Source organism: Anguilla rostrata, chromosome 8 (assembly GCF_018555375.3).
Source record: "Anguilla rostrata isolate EN2019 chromosome 8, ASM1855537v3, whole genome shotgun sequence".
In the NCBI taxonomy this organism is placed as follows: Eukaryota; Metazoa; Chordata; class Actinopteri; order Anguilliformes; family Anguillidae; genus Anguilla; species Anguilla rostrata.
In genome coordinates this window covers 6796193-6817531 of record NC_057940.1, presented here as the reverse complement: position 1 = coordinate 6817531, position 21339 = coordinate 6796193, and the positions used below count along the sequence as shown (strand labels likewise).

The 21339-nt window shown below is 42.5% G+C and overlaps 3 long non-coding RNA genes across 3 annotated transcripts; 2 read left to right on the top strand and 1 right to left on the bottom strand.

Moving 5' to 3' along the window:
• Positions 1 to 230: 230 nt before the first annotated feature.
• On the bottom strand, positions 231 to 11930 carry LOC135260693 (uncharacterized). The gene is made up of 3 exons (XR_010331728.1): positions 11728 to 11930; positions 9637 to 9780; positions 231 to 720 (listed from the first exon to the last, which is right to left on the bottom strand). It is a non-coding gene; the product is annotated as an uncharacterized LOC135260693 (long non-coding RNA).
• Positions 11931 to 15310: 3380 nt separating this feature from the next.
• On the top strand, positions 15311 to 17594 carry LOC135260691 (uncharacterized). Its single transcript, XR_010331726.1, has 3 exons — positions 15311 to 15505; positions 16179 to 16435; positions 17186 to 17594. It is a non-coding gene; the product is annotated as an uncharacterized LOC135260691 (long non-coding RNA).
• A 717-nt stretch (positions 17595 to 18311) lies between these two features.
• Positions 18312 to 20804, top strand: LOC135260692 (uncharacterized). The gene is made up of 2 exons (XR_010331727.1): positions 18312 to 19410; positions 20508 to 20804. It is a non-coding gene; the product is annotated as an uncharacterized LOC135260692 (long non-coding RNA).
• Positions 20805 to 21339: the final 535 nt, after the last annotated feature.

Here is a 21339-nt window from a genome sequence, read left to right as displayed (position 1 = left end):
GGTTTTTTTTTTTTTTTTCGCCTCCCATTTTGTCTCGACGAACGCGGAATTTCGGGGATAAGGAGGTACGTCGGATGTACAATTCCTGATTAATAAAGCCATCGGCGGTTCTGTGTTTTTTTTTTTTAACAGGAGGGGATCACTGTTAATGACTGTTTCTGAGCTCGCAGCTTAAATACAGCCAGGAAAGACATAAAGGTTTCCAGTGTATCTTGTTTGCTAAAAAAAAAAAGAAAATGTACATGAAAAGTCAGTCCTCTGGGCTACTTTCTTTGTGTACCTTGAACAAAGGAAGAAAAGGTAGGTTTTCCAAAAGCATCCGTCTCATCAGAACCCACACTGTGGGAAGCCTTTTGCATGTCTGATAGGGCTTTACATGTCTTTCCCATACAGTGTGTATACTGTACGTGCATTGAATTCCAGCGTGTCCTTTTCTGAAGGAAGACATTTTATGCATTCCTCAGTTAACCTTGACTGTAAAGATTTAGGGTATTCCTTTTTTAAAAGAGAATTTATCATTTGAGCTGTTTGATGACAGGAACTCATTTTATGGGAGATTAAAAATGTTCCTCATACCGTTTCATTTCAATGTGCTCACTGTACCTAATGAGGTTTCTCCCACGAATAAAATAATGATAAACATACAGTACATCTGATTTTGTTTACTCCCTCATAAACTAATGTCAAAAGAGTGAAATAATACAGTGATTCCAGTTGCATCTGTGCGTACAAAATATAGCACAGAACATTACATACCGTATGTGATTCCACAGAGAGAGAGAGGGGGGGTGAGAGGGAGGAGACAGACAGAGAGACAGAGAGAGAGGGAGAGAGAGAGAGAATTAGAGATTATTTACTTTAACAAATATACTTACAACAGGAATGAAAACCGCAATTACTGAAAATAAATTGCTTATCCCTACATATATTCTATCACAATCATGAACCAGTAAACACACCATTAAAAAAAGGTGATGATTATTATTATTATTATTATTAGGTTTTTACAATGCAGTGGACACACGCTATTATATTTATTAATTTCTAATTGTTTCAGAGAGGGGAGGCCAGAGCGTCCTTTCAGGCAGGAAGGCGCAGAGGCGCAGGGCGCTCCATCTCGCCCCAACCTTGAGCCGAACGTTACGGGACATTCCACACCGGCGGCAGAAATCCCGTCTCCATGGTGACAGCCCAAGTCCTCTCAGTCATTTTCTCAGACGGCACATTGGTGCGCCTGTGCTGGCGGAGGATGGCGGTGGGGCAGGAGTCACGTGTGCGCCGCGGACGCGCGTCCCCCCCCCCACCCCCGCGATGCTACGGATCCATCTTCTCCGTCGCTCTGAAGGCTCGGCTGGGCTTGGGCAGATGTGCTCTGCTATATTTAAAGAGACCGCGTACTTTTTTTCCTTTTTCTTTTTTTTTTCTTTTTACTGCTGCTGGGGTGTTTGTTTTTCTTTGTTTTTTTAAATCAGGTGCTTTACATGAAAAATCATCTTCACAGGAAAACGGCTGTCAACAAACTTAATAAAATAAGTCTGAACATGCATAGGGATATCTTTGTCGGGACAAAATTTGTATTTGTACTAAATGTATTTGAATTTTCATTTACATTTTCAGTACCAAATGCACAATGTACAGGGGGAAGAAAACAGGTCACTGAAAGCCACCCGGTTATTAAGATGATAATTTTACAGAACAGAACAGAAAATACATAAGGGTGAGGTTTAGACTGAAAGTGCTGAAGGTGCTTTGCTTGAACGTATGTGATTGCTCTGTAAAAAAAAAATAATATATTTGAAAAAAAAGAGAAGACATTCCAACATTAAAATGGAGTGCAGCGTAATTATCACTAAAACATTCAACCGGCCTCACGAACTAATCCCTGACCGGCATTGGGGGAGAAAAAAAATGAATTTCTTTTCATCTTCTCGTCAGAAATGCATTATATCACATATCTTTAATGCTATTAATAGACTCCGGGACTACCTCGGCTAATCTGCCGGCTGCTCTCCAGTCATGATCCTGTTTGCCATCTGTCTTAGCATATTGATTTTCGGGCCGTCCTATTGGTTCCTAACATAATTACGCCAGATCTCTTAGGCCAGCTGTTACACCCCGGCATCCGGGGGAAGCTCGCGGCCCGGGCCATTTTAACGGCGGCTGGGGATTGGCTGGGTAAAAAGGTCATTGGATATAATGGATCTGAATCTCCATTGTGATAATGAAGGAATTAATGACCTCAGCGTTGACATTTTCAGATATCGCCGCCCCCCCCCCCCCCCAAAAAAAAAAAGAATACATGAATACCTGAATAATGAATCCATCTGAATGATTTATAAATCTCATTAAAACAATGTGATAGCATCCAGATAAGGGGTAAAATATATTTGAATAATAATTTAATAAAACTATTATTATCATTGTCATTAATAATTCAGTTCTTTTTTAGTTCTTTTTTTTTTTTTTTACACAGAAGCAGTTGGATCACTCTCTTGGCTTTTAAGCAATGACATCAAGACTAGTTTTTATTAGATTCATTATTTTGATGAATGAAACCAATATAATTGAAGCATTAAATGTGCTGAGACTCTTAATTATTATTTTTTTTTAAATGAAGGTTAAGGACAAACCCCTTCCATTAATAATGAAAGAAATTGTACATTAACAGGCATAACAGTGAAATTTTTGCACAGAATTAATTTGCAATATCATATACTGATTACTGTTAAATGTTGTTTTCAATAAGGAATCCTCGAACTTATCTTTCAGAGAATAATATTATTAGACAAATTATTTTAACATTCTGATTCTAACATTTTGCACGTTACATATATGTGTACATGGATAACACTGACAATTACAATAATTACATTTCACCCAAATATGAAAACACACATTAACCAGAACTGCGAATGGAGTTTGCTATCCAATAAATAGCATTGCATCACAAATTGCATTAAATAAGCCTAAGTTTTAATTGTTTTGAGTGTAGACCTGGAAAATTCTCTTAAAATAATAACTTTTCTTCAAAAATATTTTTCACTGGATGATGAAGTTTGAGCTTCGCACCATTTCTCCCCCCCCCCCCCCCCCCCCAATTCTGTTCTCCATTTCCCAACAACAGCTGATAACGCAGTGATCGTTCTTCATTGGATTACATTCCTTAAGAAACATTAGACCAATAACAGGAAATAACGCCAGGGCACAGTAATGCAATACTGTTCCATTATGAGCAATAAATGGGGCTTGGGCTTTTTTCAGGAGACACACACACATATCATTATGTTTGTCAGGATATCTGTATAAAGGTTTCAGAGATAATCCTGTTATCAGCCATAAACCAAATTAAGGCCAGACATTGGGGTTATATATATATATATATATATATATATATATATATATATAGAGAGAGAGAGAGAGAGAGAATTAATATATATATATATATATATATATATATAGAGAGAGAGAGAGAGAGAGAGAGAGAGAGAAGGTACAAGCTCTCCCTTCACAATCTAATGTGAAAAATGAACAATGTTAATAATGAAATGAATTTTCAACTTCACTGCAGCAGAGCTTTGTCACGAGCTGCCCCTGCCGCACGAGCCGATTTCTGGGTGTTCAGCCGAACAGCCGAAAGCAATCTGGGCGCGGAGCGGCGGAGGACCCAGAATTGGGGTGACCTTTCTTCTGCTGCTGCTGCCGCTACTGCAGCCACCGACTCTTCCCCCAACCCCCCTACTCATCACCCGTTTCCATGGAAACTGCCGGGCGGTGGGGTGGTGGTGGGGGGGGAAGGCACTCACCTGACCACTGACACCCAGGTCAACGGTACACATATGGTAAGTTGAACTGACTCGATTAGCCATCCATCATCTTCCCCCTGCAGAGTATCATATTAAGTGTTTCCCACTTAAACCCTGGATATAAGTGCTATAAATCACCATAGATCCATGATCCATTTTTGAAATCTGCGTACTTTTCTTTTTTTTCTGGGGGTGGGGGGGGGAGTTGACGTGCCTATTTCAACCATTTAATCATGGAGAATGCCAATCCTTGAAATCGTAAAAAAAAAAAAAAGTAAAATGAGTCATAACTGGGGCCTAGTTTAGACTGGATTTTTTTTTCCAGGGAATATGTTGGGGGAATCTTATTTTTTTATATCTTATGTCTGTTAATTTCCCACCTCAGTGCTTTTCTTTGATACAAAACCCTGGACTTGACCCATCTCGGCTATCTAATGTAGCTACAGAGCTATGCTAAACACACTGCGCACGCTCTCCTTTTCGCCTTCAGCAAAGCGCGGACATATAAACATGGAAACAAAAAAAAAAATGCAATACTCCTTCAGCAGCCAACACCTTCAGTAAAAATGTAATCGCCGGTTGTGACGGCAACGTCCCAAAATTAATCGGCCTATGCCAGGTAAATTATATCCAAGAATCAACGCTAAACACTCAAATGCTTTTACTCTCTGATTAAAAACCCGACGTTTTTCAGGCTGTCTGTTTAATAGTAATAAATTGCAAGCGGTTTTAAGGCTGAATTATGGGTAGTTGGCCCGGAACGTGCCGGAGATTTGACCGATTGCTCATTAAGTGACGCGTTTTCACCCTAATAACTATACTAGGTCAATTGCGGAGACCAATGAGTGTTCGGCAAACGCATCAACTCCTTCCCCGTTAGTTAGTCAGCTGCTGTTTGATTGATAAAATGCAAATGAACAAATCAGCAATGCCTCACGGTTATGAATCTCTGGCGAAGGGCAAGACCCTGTCAAATAGCCCGGCTATTACTTGGAATGATTAATTAACTATTAATTAACACTGGGGGGCATTCAATCTAACCGCTATGGTGCTTTGTCCTTGACTCCGAATAATGAATCCCCCCCCACCCCACCCCACCCCACCCCCTCCAAATTTTAGCACAGTATTTCCCCTTCATTTCAGCAGTCGCCAAAATCGTGACGATGTGAAAGAACTTGATGTGACAAAAAAAAAAAAAAAAAAAAAAGAAATGTGACACTCGCTTAAAATTCATCCACTCACGGTGAGGAACAAAGTGCCGGTGAGGTTTAAAACCGCAGCGGGGCCGGGCCCCAGAGCCGAGGAGAGGGCCGCTTTCGCCCAAAACGGCCGGTCTTTGTGTCCGCCCTGACCGGCACAGGCGGGAATTGATGGGATTCATTCCCCGTGGGGACGAGAGGCCTTCCGAGCCGCACCGGGCGAGATCAATAGCGTGTCGATGCGCGTTTAAAGAGTTTTTTGCGGCGCGGTCCTTATTTTAAAATTAGTGAGACGGAACAGGAGGCGAAAAGGTGTGAATCGGCTGCCTCGTCCGTTTTCAGTCTGTTAGTGCGCAAAATCCTTAAAACCTTTTCAGAGCAGAAACTGAGGCGTACCGTACTTGGTGGAGTCTCATGGATTTTTAATATATTTTTCCCCAAATCTGACGTTGCTGTAATGCAAGAACACTGCAAATTAAATTGTGGAGCCTTTTAAAAATCCTTTTGGAAACTAATTTGATTTTATATAAGCAATTATCAAGCAAACCCTACCTGTCCACTTGAAATTAAGTCACTAGGATTTTTTTTATCTTTTAAAGTCCCAGAAACTCCAGCTTTCTGATCAAATTTAATTCCGGGTTGCAATGGCTGACGGGATGCAGAGTCTACATTCACATACAGTTAATTTAATAAATTAATCAATTCACCTGTGCAAACTGTTGTAGATCTTAAGCTGCGTTCGAATGCTTGTCTTAACGGGGAGTCAAATGTTTATTTGCAAACACGGGCAGCTCTAGTTCCAGTCTGAACAGATACATCAGCTCGCTCAAGCAACAAAATCTTCTCACATTCTCCTTCTGTCTCCTTCTGAACTGCCATGTCTCCACACCATCTGTAATCTACAGAGTGTCATTGCAGTTCTTAATTCTAAATTATCTCCGTGTGCAGATCACCAAATCCAATATAAAGTCTGTTAGCATTCAGCTGAGCTACAGTTAGAAACATAATGCTGAATGACCATCAGTGCCCACAGAACTGTCTGTAAATAAAAAGGAGATATGGCCCAGAAACCACAATGACCTCACACCTAACGCTCAACCGTTACCTTTTGCATTGCATTTACAATTTAGTCGGATCGGGATTACGGTACGCCTGTTCTCCACAGGTCATGTCTGATCTTGAAAACATCAGCTATTTTCTTTTTTATGAGTCCTGAGGCGATGTTTGTGGGTATGTCTGAATCAAAAAAACGAACGCGAGCCTGACGAACAAACAGCCTTTTTTTTTTCCAGCAATATAAAAACCCTCAGAGGAAATTAGAGATGCAGCTGGCCACAATAAAATGGAGAGTCGGACCCCGGAGGTCAAAGTTCACCGGGAGACTGCGCCTCGGAGACGGTGGGGTTGGGCGCTCTCAGCCAATGGGCTGGGTGCCTCGGCAGACTCCAAGATATATAACGGAGAGATAGAAAGACGTGTAAAAGGTCACGGAGGGGTGAAATATGAGGGGGAAATGATGAGGTCCGCGTGATAAACCTTTGTCGCCGGAAGAATGTGTGACAAATCCATAAAATAAAGCAGGCTTCCAGGGGATAAATTTTACCTGAAGGCAAAAAAACTGAGGCGCTATCAATACCCAATTTGAATTATTTAATAACGGTAATCTTAAAACAAGGGGTTCTAATCTGCTCACGTGCAGAGGTGTGCCGAAATTGAGAAAATCTACCTCCAGATAAATACGATTGGCTAAAATCATACTGAATACAATCATTTGTAGCTACGCGTTGATCGATCAATACGAGAGCACCATGGGACGTTTAACTGAGATAAACAATAACTTTTATTTTGAGTCAAGCTAATAATTTCACGTGGCTTCATCAGCCTCTTAAAATATATTTGTAACTGTGCAGAGATAAAAACCCTGGGAATTGCTTGTCGATTGGTAGAATGCCAACTATGACACTCACCAAAGGTATTTATGATCTCAGCCAAGGCTCACTGTGGGAACCGCATTTTTATGTATAACTCAGATTTAGATCGTTAGTTAGAAAATACATGTTAATAAAAAAATGCATTTTTATTGCAAATGATTACATTAATGGGAACGGGTAAGTTAATGTCACTCCCCAGTGAAAAACAGGCACATTTCAAGCCAGTGGAAAACAAACTATGGGCTGAATGGACCCTTCCTATCCATATACCACACGGTCTTATGGTATTATGTTGCAATATTCATACGCGGAAAGTGCTATGCCAGTAGAAATACATGTCTTTTGGTTATGGGTAGTATCAATTTGAATCGAAGGTAGGAACGTGCTTTTGTATTTATTTATTTTTTACATACATTCCGATGAAGCATTTGAGAGAAGACCAGCTTCATTTTTCTTTTGTAAATAGATAAGTAAAAAAAAAAAACTAAAAAAAAAACTGCTGATGCTACTGACCCATAACTTCATTTGAAAGACCTTATAAATAAACATTCCGCAGAAAGGTTGCCACCGAAATTCCCGATCCCAAAGGGCAGGTTTTCCCGGATAGCCGTGTTGCATTTTTATTGATACCGTGATTCATATGGAAATTAATTTCAGCCCCCCCCCCCACCCCCCGGAGCTCCCATTATTACCCCACGGTTGCAAATTATTGGTGGCAGGACCTGGACCTTAATTTTCAGGTTTTAATAACAGCCCCCCTCTCTTCTGTGGCCGACGCGGCGCTGGACGAGGGGCGCGAACTGCAGCGAGCGACCCGCTGGCACTTACGAAAGCGATCCGGCGTTCCCGCGCCTCCTCCGATCTCACCGTCTCCCAGCGGCCTCGGCGAACGGCCCGGTTCGGCCCGGCCCAAAACGAAACGGGCTCTGGGATTTCCGCTGGCCCTTAAATATGGACGGGGGGGGGGGGGGGAACCGGTGCGAGAACGATAGCAGTGGAAAAAGCTATTTGCGCTCTCTGAATACTGCACAATTAAAATGTCTTTCAAAGAAAATATTTACAACCTTAATCGTGTGGATCATTTCTGGTTGTGGCCCTGAACGACCGCATAGACCGTTCATGCCGCACAGCCACGTCCAAATGAGAAGTGTACAATAAACAATCACTGCCTATGATAGCTCTGTTAAAAATATATCAGAATCAGGTTATTTTCCTGAATATTACTCCTGCTGGGTGCTATAGGTAGATTCACAGGTTGACAGACAGACTGACAGACAGGCAGGCAGGCAGACAGGCAGGCAGGCAGGCAGGCAGACAGACAGACAGGCAGACAGATACAGCTATGGTAAATTATTTCAGGCAAACTATAGCTTGGGAGACACATGACGTGGATAAATGGCCACATTTTTTCCAAACCAAATAAATTTCTCCAGTAAATGCATGTAAACACACACACACATACAGGTGATAAACTCGGGGTGATGGGGCATGAATTGATTTCCATATGTAAACGAGCTCTTTAAAAAGCGTAATTCAAGGCCAATCCCGGGGAGAAACTTCAGGTGGATTAGTCTGCGGTGTCACGAGCGTGCCAATGATCCGAGCAAAGCGGTGTGGGGCCGAGGCATCACGGGAGCCGGGAAATCAATCTACTTCTTCCTGGACGAGATTGGTAGTATTTTGCGGCTCAATTTCAGAAAAACGCTGCAGCATAATTGGTGGGTTCGCATCAAGGTAGAAATTTGAAAGAATTTTACCGCTGCCTCTGTGGCTTGTTATCAGAGACAGTCCCGTGAAGCTCACAGGCATATACACACACACACACACACACACACACACACACACACACACACACACACACGTATGCACACACACACAGCACATACATGAACTCACACACACATGCAGACACACGCACATACACACATACACACACGCGCACATACACACACGCAGGCACACACACACACGCACGTACATGCACGCGCACACGCGCACACACACGCACATACTTACATGCATGCACACACACACACACACACACAACTTATGTGCACGCACACACGCACATACTTACATGCATGCACACACACACGTACATGCACACACACACACACGCACACACACACAATTCAATTTAATAATACTACGGCCTAAGCGCTGCAGTCCCAGGGCGCATTCTACATGTAATTGTTCCGTTTAAAAACGGGACCGGGGATGAAAACGCAAGAGAATCTCTCTCGTCTCCCAGCCTTTTCCGTAGGAGAGGGGAGGCGGGAGAAAAATAGCCCGTGATTCTGGTCCGCGGCGGCGAAGATTTAGAAAATATCCGCCTGTCACATAGATTGGATGCCAGGATGAAAAATGTCAAAACTGAGGATGACAAATCAAAGCCATCAGCAGAAGTGTCTCGCAGACGCGGGGAGTCATTTTTCACGATCGCCATCCGACCGCACCATCCCCCCCATCCCCCGCGTTAGATCAATGTTGCCTTGGTTACCCTTTCTTATAAATTATCCAAATTTGACAAATTGCTTTTTTTTTTTAGGGGGGGTGGAAAAATAAAGTGTGTTTTTTTTTTCATGAAACCTTTCTATCAAACAGAAACATATATATGTATTCATATATATTTCCGCTCTGCACAATAAATGCAGCCATATACTACAACTTGAAGCTTGGTGATATTTTTTAAATGTTCATTACCTGCTTATGTAAAATCTTGTTGGAGAAACAAGAAAGGCCGGTTGATCTGAGTTGTAGTAAACAGTCTTGATCTTGTCCATTCTCCTCAGCCATTGTGGTGGCTGGATACAGCTGAATGCTGCCCCCTACTGGTTCGGATTGACACTGTAATTAATTAAAACACTGTTGTAATGACTGACAGAGACATATTTGGCCCAATGACATATCAAGTGACTGCAACAATTACAGTAAAACAAACTGTCATTCATTTAAGCACATGTTACAGTTCTGCTTATGATATTAGTGTAATGATATTTAATCGCAGAAAAATAATTATTTCTGCTACTACAGCTGCAAATTTAACATACCATCTCTAAATTGATTAAAAATTGTAAAAATAAATAATTATTTTTTAAAAAGAAGATATTAAGCTGCACTGTATGTTCATATATTTTATGTAATTTGTTAAGATGTGCTATTTGGATACAGAGTTCCATATACGTAAATGTAAACGTGACAATGAGGGATTCCAACCCGAACACACCTGAGCACAGTGTGTGTGTAACAACCAGCCTGGTCCAGAACTCATTCGTTACATCCATTGCACAGCTGCATTCACTGCATTGTATGCCATTGTAAATTTGCTTCATTGCGATAGAAGCATTTGTTACATTATTACCGATGCATGCATTTGTTACGCTGTTACATTGTTACAAAGAGCCATATGCTGTAGCTGCGCCACAATGAATTCCCTCTGCACCAGTGATCCTGAAGCATGCACAGAGAAATGTTCTGTGGCAACCATAACATAACATAATGAGGAGAACAGGCCATTTAGCCCAACGGTGCTCGCCATTTCCCTACCCAGCCATGATCCTACCCAGCAGAGCTCGCGTGCACACACGAAAGGAGACCTGCGCCCCTTGAACTAGTTTAATTCAGAACGCATCGCTTTGTCTTTGACCGCGCTGAAATGGGATAACTACGAAACGCGGAAACTTAAAGTTCAGACCGCACCACTTACACGCCCGTGACCTTTTACCTGCCTATTGCAGTGGGACGAGAGCGGATCGAATCACCCCCAGCCCAGCTACGGCCGTGCAGGGAAAAGACTGCTGACCTTCAGCTCTCCTGATTGGAAGGGTCTGTTTCTCGTGGTGGGATTGATCTCTCTCTCTCTAACTTTCAACTGCAATTATGAGCGACTTCAACAGCCAGCGCCGCCGAACCTCCCTCACCGGTTCGGCTGCTGAAAGCCACGGGGCTCTGACGCGCATGCCGTGATGTCATCGGCGTAACCGTGGCATCGCGTCATGAGAAAACCCGGCCCCGTCGTACGTCGGCGCATCTGCCGTTCCTCCCCGGGTAAACGCCCACAATTTGGATTTGGGGTGACGAGAGGAACCAAGTCTCTGCTCCGGTCCTGAATTTTACATTTGCTTTTAAGGCACTGAGAGCAGATGCTCTAATCCATAGGGACTTGCCCAGTTTACATTCTTTGCATACAATCCATTTATACAGCTGAAGGAATTCTGCTTATGTGCCTTACTCAAGGGTACGGGGATAGCACCCCACCTGGGAATCAAAACTATGACCTTAGAGTTGTAAACCTAGCACCCTAGCCGAGTGGCAACCAACCCCGTTCCTGGAGATCTACCGTCCCGTAGGTTTTCAATCCAGCCCCTGGCAAAGCAGACCTCATTCAACATCTCGTTGAGCTGCTAGCTAGTAGAATCAGATGTGCAAAATTAGGGTTGAAATGAAAACCTAGGTGACGGTAGATCTCCAGGAACACAGCTGGTTACCACTGCCCCAGCCATTATGCTACACTTCACTGCAGTACAGAGGGAATTTTGGAACATACCTGGCTGAATGAATGAATGAATCGTTGCATTGCATGGCTGACTGTAGTGAGCAGTGGGTGGCCAGTAAATGATGCCCATTGTATGGATAAACCGCTCCATCATGGACTTCACAAAGTCTCCACACAGACATTTACACACTCTCTAAAGCTCTGGAAATTGCCATTATCAAAAGGACGCGCGTGTTAACGACGTTCGTCCCTCGGAGGTCTCGCCCACGCACCTGTGGCACGCCCAAGCATTTACCTACCTCCAGAGGAGGGTGGAATAATTGCGGCTCCGCGCTAATTACCCCTCAATTAACGGGTGTCAGCAGCGCTAACGGGGCAGTAAATTAATTAGATAGCGAGATCTCCATTGATTCGGTCACACACGTTCCGCGAATCCCTGCCGCCTTCAAAAAAAAGGACACGGCAAAAGCATGAAAAAGGGGCTTAATTTGCAATGTTCGCTCGTTAGGTCGCTTAATGTCTCCTAAACGAACAAAAAGCCCTCTTGTGGTCCTTGCGGAGATTCTGGCGGAGGTCCCAGCTGAAGCCTGCTTAAAATTCATCGCAGCGTGACAAATAAAAGCCATCGCCGCCGGTGCGTAAATCACACACAATTTGTTTTTTCCCTCGGAGGCGGTAAAATATTCATGGACAGACCAATTATTAATGTGATCCGCGATCTATCATGCGCTGGGAAACACACACCGTCAAGGAAGACCTCTGCATAATAATTTTATATGCTGTAATAAAGATAATAGTAATAATAACAAGAAAAATATTATTATTTTTTTGGAAAGTGTAATATAAAATTATAATGCGCATATATGTGTGTGCGTGTGTGTGTGTGTGTGTGTAAATTGCCGATATGTCTCCAGGCGTAACTTCATTTTAGGTATATTAAACTCCATATATTCACTGTCATGTTCAAGACACTGATGCATTACCGTGAATGTGGGATGGGTAGAGATATGCAAAGCTGACCAATAGCTTCCATTCATCGACGTGGCTGGTTATGAAAGAAGAAGAAAGCGCAAGATGAATCAAAAGCGGAAAACCTTGGACGGGCAAGCCTCTGCAAGACCTTTGTTCCAGAACGGAAGACGCCCCTAAATTCCTTTGGATGTATTAAACGTATGGGATCTCTTACAAATTGTTAAAATATATTCCCACAATCTTGTGCTGTCTTGTATGTTTTTGCATGCATTTATGCTCTAATATACACATATGGTTTGCCAACCATCTATCTTTCCTTGTCACACATATCTCTGTCAATTCCCCCATTGCTGTGACATGTAATAAGATTATCCAGCAAGCCTTTGTGTACACATTGTCAAATTGTGCAGCCGTTCACCACTTTTATGCTGTATGCAATTCCATAGAAATATAATATAATATAATATAATATAATATAATATAATATAATTAATATATAATATATGTGAAAGTAAGTCCCATAATGAGGTCAGGGGCCTAATTTAAACATCAGTTTTAGCCTCAGTTCAAAGCGCCACTGGCAGCCACAGAGCAGCTTAATCGATTCCCTGTCTCGTTCTCAATTTGCCGAAATGAAAAAGTCAATACCTGCAGCTGTGGTCACAGCTACTTGTTTAACTGATTTAAGATAAAGTGTACGAGAAATCAACCCGCGGTTTCAGGTAACGGCGTTGCGTCATAGGGTAACCTCTTATCTGCAAGAAGAAGAAAAAAAAAACTACCATTCAATCTCCATTTACTGCAGTCCATATTTACACTGACTGTTCCAGTCACTGTGTCTTTGGTCATTTCAACGGGTCGTTTGTATACTGTGCTTGTTTCATTAAGAGCAATGTTGAATTGATACTGTATGAGAATGAAATTAACCTAAGGAGAACGCTCACTTATATTGCACATTGTCAAGGACAAATCAGCTTTGTAAAGGTCACCTACCTGGTGCATTCTTGAAGCACCCCTGCGGAACCAAACGGCATTCTAGGATGACGTTTGTTTAATGTCCATTTTTTGTTGTCTTTTTGTCTCTGATGGAATGACAAGAGGACAGCTACACCTGCTTATCAATGACATGCATGCCAGCAAGCACAGGATTCATAATTTATGATCTAAACAGAAACCAAGCAGAAACCTTCATCAGATTTTAGTCACTTATTTGTTCTTGCCGGTAAAAAAATAAAAAATAAAAAAAATCTACCAGATGTGATATGAAGAACACATTTTGAATTGCCACAGTAATATCAAATAGCCGTAAATTCATTGCTGTACGTTCAGTATGAGATGAAAGTATTTTCATTTTTCTTTCTTGAAAATGTTTGCTGGAAAATAAGTGGTATTGGAGAGGACAGTATTTTGAAAAAATATTGACAGGCTTACTACAATCAGCACTGATCACCGAGGTGTGCCTACTCTGAAACTGGCCATTAAATAACTAAGTGCTCATAATGTCCACTCTTTAAAGATATAACTATCCAAAAAAAGGCAATTATTAGTGCAAAAAATCTATTGTCCTAAATTCTCACAACCATTGTATGACCGGTATAATTGGTAACAGCATAGGCTGAATAACATATGCTAAAGAAATGATTTAATGTTTTAATTTTCAAAAAGGTCTGGTACCATTACAATAAACAAGGGGTGTCAAACTAAATACCCAGGGGGGTAGGCGCACTGTCGGTGGATTTCGGGGTTTCCTTTCAATGAGCTGCTGACTGAGGCCTTTAGAACACGGTGTGTGGATTCTTTAGCCAGTCAATGACTTTAATGTACCCCTGGTGCCAAAACAGCCCAAAAATCAGAACACACTGCGGCCCTCCAAGACCAAAGTTCGAAGTTCTGTGCTATAAACTGTAAAGCCTGGGTTTTCAACCGGGATGTCCTTGAAGGTACTGTCGGGGGTCCCTGGCCAGACCTGACATGCAATGACTATATATAGACTTGGAAAAATATTTGAAAATATAGCACGTTTTGTACCTGTATAGTCTTTTTAAACTTAGGATGGTGGTCCCTGGGAGGCATTTGAGCCTGGCTGCTGGTCCCTGGATCAGAACAAGGTGGAAAGTCCCTGTTATAAAGGACCGGAGGAAGCAGTGTTACAGCGCCCCCTGCCTTCCAGGACCAGCTCCTGCAGCAGATCATCGTCATCTTTGGCCAGGTTGTACACAGAGAGTGAGATCTCATCACCTGGCAGCAGGGGGCATCACATTCACACTGATGGTAGGTGTCCGTGCTTCCCTGCACCTCATGCCCCCATTTTCACCAAATCACAATTCACCATTCACCATTCACCATTTTCACCAATTCACAATTCACTGATTCACCATTTTCACCCATTCAGCACTTCACCATTTTAGGCACTTTGAGTCCTAGACAGGGCTGAAGGCCTTGCTGAGGTCAGGAAATCAATCAGTCCAATGAGTGGACTGGACAAATGATCAATTTTCCATAAACTGATATTTATGTTTAACATGTTAATCTAATAGCCAATGAGCGTCTGAACTCAGATCCCAGGAGAAGATTCTCACTGCTCAATTGCCAATTTCAACAACATTTATGCGACAGGAATGTGAATTTCAGAAAAAAATAAAAAATAAAAATCTAATGACAATTTCATGTGAAGTCAGATAAGGGCTTCAGTCAAATGCAAACTCAGTGGGAGACTTCAGACTGGTGACATAGATGACAGATAACAGAGATGTTGGTGTGGAACAGGCATTGTGTGCGTTCCTGCTGTTTGGCGCCACCTTCTGGCTGATTTGGGCCACGTCACTCAGTCCAGACAGGAAGGGGACAACAGCTGAAAAGGATTATCTCGCAAGCGTCAGGTTTGCAGTGTGTGCTGATTTTTGTTGGGGTGTTTGTGACATCAGAGGTACATTTCAGCAATTGACTGGCTAAAGAATGCATGCAGCTAGTTAATAGTTTTCACAGGCTTAATAGACAGCTGATTGAAAGGAAACTCACAGGCACTGTGGCCCCCTGGAAATTTAGTTTGACAGCCCTAGATAAGCTCATTGATGAGCTTAGAGACCTCATTGCTGTCCACTCCAGGTCAGGGTCAAATGTGCATTTTGAATTCTTTGTCTATAGATTTCTGCAAAATTGGCAAACGCTTCAGGAAACACTGTCAGCGAAAAATGTTACTAAATGTGTGAAAACCCAAAATGTGTGACAAAAAAAAAACAAAAAAAATATTGAATATTGGTGAAAATACATCTTTCTTATTTGATTAACCTGCAGGGCATTTTCTTTGGGTCTAAAAGGGTAATTGCTTTAAAAGTATTTGACCCAGATCTGATCTCATCATGTCAGGAAAGTATCTGAGCATGAATAACAAGCAACTTGGCGAGTTATTCTAAAGTATTGGGTTTCAGCTGAAGTTTGTTTTGGCAGAGTTTATGTTTTGATGGGTAATCTACTTCCAGATTTTTTTCTTTTTTTAGTGAGGAACATTGCACAATTCAACATCTGTTGGCGTAGGTAGAGTTCTGGATTTTTTTTATGTGCAGCAGGAGCCAAATGCCTCACGTACATTAGACGACCCCTAGACAACTAAAGTCTGTCACACTCTTTCATTTAACAGCAATCTGTGCTAAGTCATGGGTTTTTAATTTCAAAGGTGTACACATCTTAGGACTCTGAGCCTTATAATGTGCGAATCATGCAGCTTCACACATTTGTAAGACTCCAACGAGATTCTTCTGAGATTTTTTTTTTATCTTAGGCCTTCTCATCCTGTCGGAAATTCACACAGTTGCACAGAAATGTGCAGTTGTCGGGCAAAGAAAAACGTGTCTATTGGCTGTTGACAGGATTATAAATTGCATCACTGACCATCGCAAGCCTTTTGAGCCAAGAATGAAGACTTACGATAAATATTAAAACATGTCTGATATCGTCAGGACGGTCAAGACAAGAAAAAGGACTCATGAACTCAGTCTTGAAACGGTCTCATAATCGTGAATCGTGACGGGGACTGAGGTAAGATTGGGAAGATTTTATTATGACTCCTAAGACTGTAAAATCGCTTAAAATATTGACTGTTGTAAGGCCAGCATTAGCTGGAAAGATACAGTGAGGGGCCTGTTTATGGAGCTGGGGTTTTTTGTCTGTGTATTGTACTTTTGCAGTGCTGTAGCACTGCAAACCATTCTCCACAAGTCTTGAGTCAACAAAGATCAATGACAAATTATGCATAGTTTTAGTTAATATTTAGGGCTCCAAGCATGTAGCGCTGGAACCATTTTGTTTTTGTTGGAAATCTTTCTTTCTTTCATTCAATGCACTTTTGACTGCAATTCCAGTTTTGTTCCAGCAAATGTTTTCAGAGAATCTTTGGATAGGTTTCTTAAATAATAGGACAGAGAGAAGCTTCCATTTTTGTTTGTTATTCTGGCATGATTTTTTTTTTCATGTTTGTGGGGAAATCAATGCAAGAATTTAAGCCACGGATGTGACCAGTTTCGGGTCTCCAGCATTTCCCTTTGCTCCATTCCTTTCACTTTCAATCTTTAAACCACCCCTTTTTTTTAACACAAACCAGAAAAGGACATACCCAAAATGACTCTTCTTGAACTCTCTTGACTACAGCCATAATCTTGGTCTCTACTGAAATTTTGTTTTCCAATAGTCAGAATGAGTTTAAATATTACTGAAACAAAGTAATAGAAGCTCAAACGCCGCATGAGGGGAAGTTTTTTTTCTAATTTCTTTTTTTTTTAATGGTAACAGATGCCTGTGGCTGTACCCGGTGGGTTTGGAAACACAATGGAGCCACAGCCACAATGCGGGACAGATCCTGGTTCGAAACAATACCATCAAGAATGAGAACTCTGCATTGTTTCTTCTGAGCTACAGTATGTCTAGTTGGGTTTCCAAAAAAGGCTATTTGGAGACTCCAAAACGACTGTTCAGTAACAAAAATGATGATATGGGTCTTTAGGGGTTAAGTCCCTGCAGCTGAGAAGCATCCCCCCACTCACTGCAACAAAGGATGTGTTAATATCCAACACGTTTTCTGTGTTACTACCTTTCTGTCACTTTAAACACATTTTGTCTCAGTCAGTAGTTTTTGGTTTACAAAGTAGGCTATACAATGCATGTGTTACAACAGGAGACTTAAAAAAAACAAAAACAAAAACACAGACTGTTGAAAGTAACACAAAATGTGTTGTCCCGAATTAGACGTGGAGGTGCGTTAAAGATGACACGTCGCGTGTGGTTTTTAACACATCTGCTTCGAGAGTGCCACGGCCCGACGCTCCGGCCGCCGTTACCAGAAAGTTTTAAATTTGTCTCCTCGGATCGTGAGACCTTTTTGACATGCGGTTGGAATTGCGCTCGATTGTTTCGTTTCATCGCAAAACTTCCAGCGGTATTTCATATGGATCTTTTTCACTAACACCTCCATCTCGTCTCTTTGCCTTACGGTCCCGCTTTGGAGAGTGAACGAAGATCGGCAGTGTAGCATAATGGGTAAGGAGTTGGTCAGCCACAATGCGGGACAGATCCTGGTTCGAAACAATACCATCAAAAATGAGAACTCTGCATTGTTTCTTCTGAGCTACAGTATGTCTAGTTGGGTTTCCAAAAAAGGCTATTTGGAGACTCCAAAACGACTGTTCAGTAACAAAAATGATGATATGGGTCTTTAGGGGTTAAGTCCCTGCAGCTGAGAAGCATCCCCCCACTCACTGCAACAAAGGATGTGTTAATATCCAACACGTTTTCTGTGTTACTACCTTTCTGTCACTTTAAACACATTTTGTCTCAGTCAGTAGTTTTTGGTTTACAAAGTAGGCTATACAATTCATGTTACAACAGGAGACTTAAAAAAAACAGACTGTTGAAAGTAACACAAAATGTGTTGTCCCGAATTAGACGTGGAGGTGCGTTAAAGATGACATATCGCGTGTGGTTTTTAACACATCTGCTTCGAGTGTGGCACGGCCCGACGCTCCGGCCGCCGTTACCAGAAAGTTTTAAATTTGTCTCCTCGGATCGCGAGACCTTTTTGACGTGCGGTTGGAGTTGCGCTCGATTGTTTCGTTTCATCGCAAAACTTCCAGCGGTATTTCATATGGATATTTTTCACTAACACCTCCATCTTGTCTCTTTGTCTTACGGTCCCGCTTTGGAGAGTGAATGAAGGGCGGTAGTATAGTATAATGGGTAAGGAGTTGGTCTTGTAACTTATGGGTCGTAGATTTGAGTCCCCACTAGGACACCGCCGTTGTACCCCTTGAGCAAGGTACTTAACCTGCATTGCTCCAGTATATATCCAGCTGTATAAATGGATTCAGAAATGCTACGTAAAAAGTTACGTAAGTCGCTCTGGGCAAGAGCGTCTGCTAAATGCCTGTAATGTAACAAGACATTGGTGATTCATTCTTACTTTCTCAAACATCAGACTCTGAATGCTCTAGCTCTTTAAAAATTCCCTTTGGCCTCACGGTGTTCTCACTGTGGTTTCCCTAATCTGATTGTGTGCATCTGATTGTGTCGTCGTTTCTGCCGTCCCCCGCGATTCAGATAAGCGTATCTTAACTTGATTTGTTTCTGCTGTTGCTAGTTATAGAACATAGTTGTGTGTAATTTAGGTAATCTTTTTTAAAACTTGTCTCAACTGTTGCTAGTCAGCAAGCTTAGTTGTACGTTAGCTGAGAATATCTGTAGTTGACTTGCTGTTGTTAGTTAGTTAAAGGCGTTAGTGAAACTGTGTGTGGGGGTTGGTGTTTAACTGCCCCGTATTGTTGAGCTAATTTCGAGTAGCTTCACCTGGTGCTTATCTGCCCCAATGAAGCTAATGCAAGCACGTAATTGTCACCCGGTATTTATAGCTCCAGCGGACGTGATCTATACGGTGTATATGGGTCACTGTTTCATGCCTTCAAGACGGCAGTTTAGTGCAATGGGTGGGGAATGTTTCTTGTAACCAAAAGTTTGCAGATTCCCAGGTAGGGCACTGCCGTTGCAGTACCTTGAGGAAGGTACTTGACCTGAATTGCTCCAGTATATATCCAGTTGTATAAACGGATACCATGTTAAAGTTGTGTAAGTCGCTCTGGATAAGAGTGTCTGCTAAATGCCAGTAACGTACCACTTAAATTCAGTATCAGATTAAAGGCCTTTACAAGGGGTGATTATGCTGAAATAATGCGAACTGCCATCACTGCACAAACGGAAGCATTTCAACTGTGTCACGGTCATTTCTCATACCTGAAACTGAGGGTTTTTCATAGTGAAGCATGTGTGCAGTCTTTAATTATTTACTGCTTGTTTTGCTTTGATGGTACTGAGTAAGTTCTGACACAGTTGAATTCATACGAGTGGAATGGCTGTACTGAATGACAGCAATATTTCAGGTGTCTTGTGGAAACTTTTGAGCACTGTGTGCTTTTTTTGTTTTTGTTTATTTTATTTTATTGGCCTAGTCGTGTGTTTCAGCAGATCCTGTAAGGAGGTGAAAGGGAGGGGTGATTCAGATTGAGACAACGTTATTGATCCCAAGAAGGACAATTCATTTGCAGTTTACCCAGTCCATACACACAACTCCAAAACTCACAGACAAGGTGTCATGCCCCCGTGTTTCGTTTGTCATATGGTTTCCCTTGTGTTCCGGTTATTTCTGTTCCATGTGCCTTGTTCCTCACCATGTTTTTGCTTTTCCCCACAGGGTGGGTGTGATCTTTCCCCATGCACTCCCTAATCACTTCCAGCCCTCAGCAATTTTCACACTCGTTCAGGTCGCATTCCTCACACCCTCCCTGATTAATTCCAATCAGCACCAGACTATAAAGCCACACTTTTTGTTTCTGTCTTTGCCAGATCGTTGATTTGTTGCCCAGTGTCATACCTTGCAATCGCGTTAAAACCTAGCCTAGCACTATTTTCTATACCCTGTTTTCTCTGCACCTTCCTCGGTTTCCTCACCTCGCACTGTTTCCTTGGCCACAGATTGTTTGTTCATGTACCTTGTTCAGTGTTTCCCTGTCTGTCGTGCCTACGTGTTGTCTGCGTTGCGTCTTGTTCCGTGTTCCCCTGTTCTCCCCAGTTACCTCCCCAGCTCCAACCTCCCGATCCAGCCCGTCCTTCGCCGGCCTCCCAGTCTCCAGCCCAGCTCCACCACTGACACCGGAGATATTCCGTTCAGCGCCCAGCCGGATTCCGGATCCCGGACCCCACAGCCCCTGCTCCAAGCCTGCCTGGGTTCCTGCCACAGCCTGTTCAGTGCCACGCCAAGCCGGATCCCGGACCTCTGCACCTACCCTCACGGTTCCTGTCCCAAGTCTCTCCTGATTCCTACCGCCTCTGTCTGTACTCGAATAAACCCCTTTTTGTATTCCATCAACTGCTGCCTCTGAGTCCTGCATTTGGGTCCTGTCCGAGACCGGTTCTTAACACAAGGTAGTTATGTCAGAGGCAACAGATCAACATGAGTCAATACAAGGAAGAGGGTACAAGGGTAAGAGAGGTGTAAACGAATCAAACTCGGGCATCTACTATTGCTATCACTCAGGTATCACTACTAATTGTCTGCACAGTGGGCATCCACATTCCAGGTAAAATGATTCTCACAACAAAAGATCTCTTTCGCAGGTGCATCACCAGAGTACACCTGGGAAGCGCTGCAGCTCTCCAAATTAACCGCATGCACTTCCTGATTTCAGCTGAAGTTGTATGACTATCACAGGTGGCTTTGTGTGGTGTATAAGTCAACAGTTGACAGCATCGCTGTGATCAGATATGCAACATGCCAGCAAGGGGCAGCATTTTGCTGTTTCTTTTACACCACTCATGTCACACGATGCACTGGTAAAACGGTAATAATAATTAAAGCCGCAAGCGGCGTTGGGAGGGGTCCAAGCATTGGCACTATCGCGCCC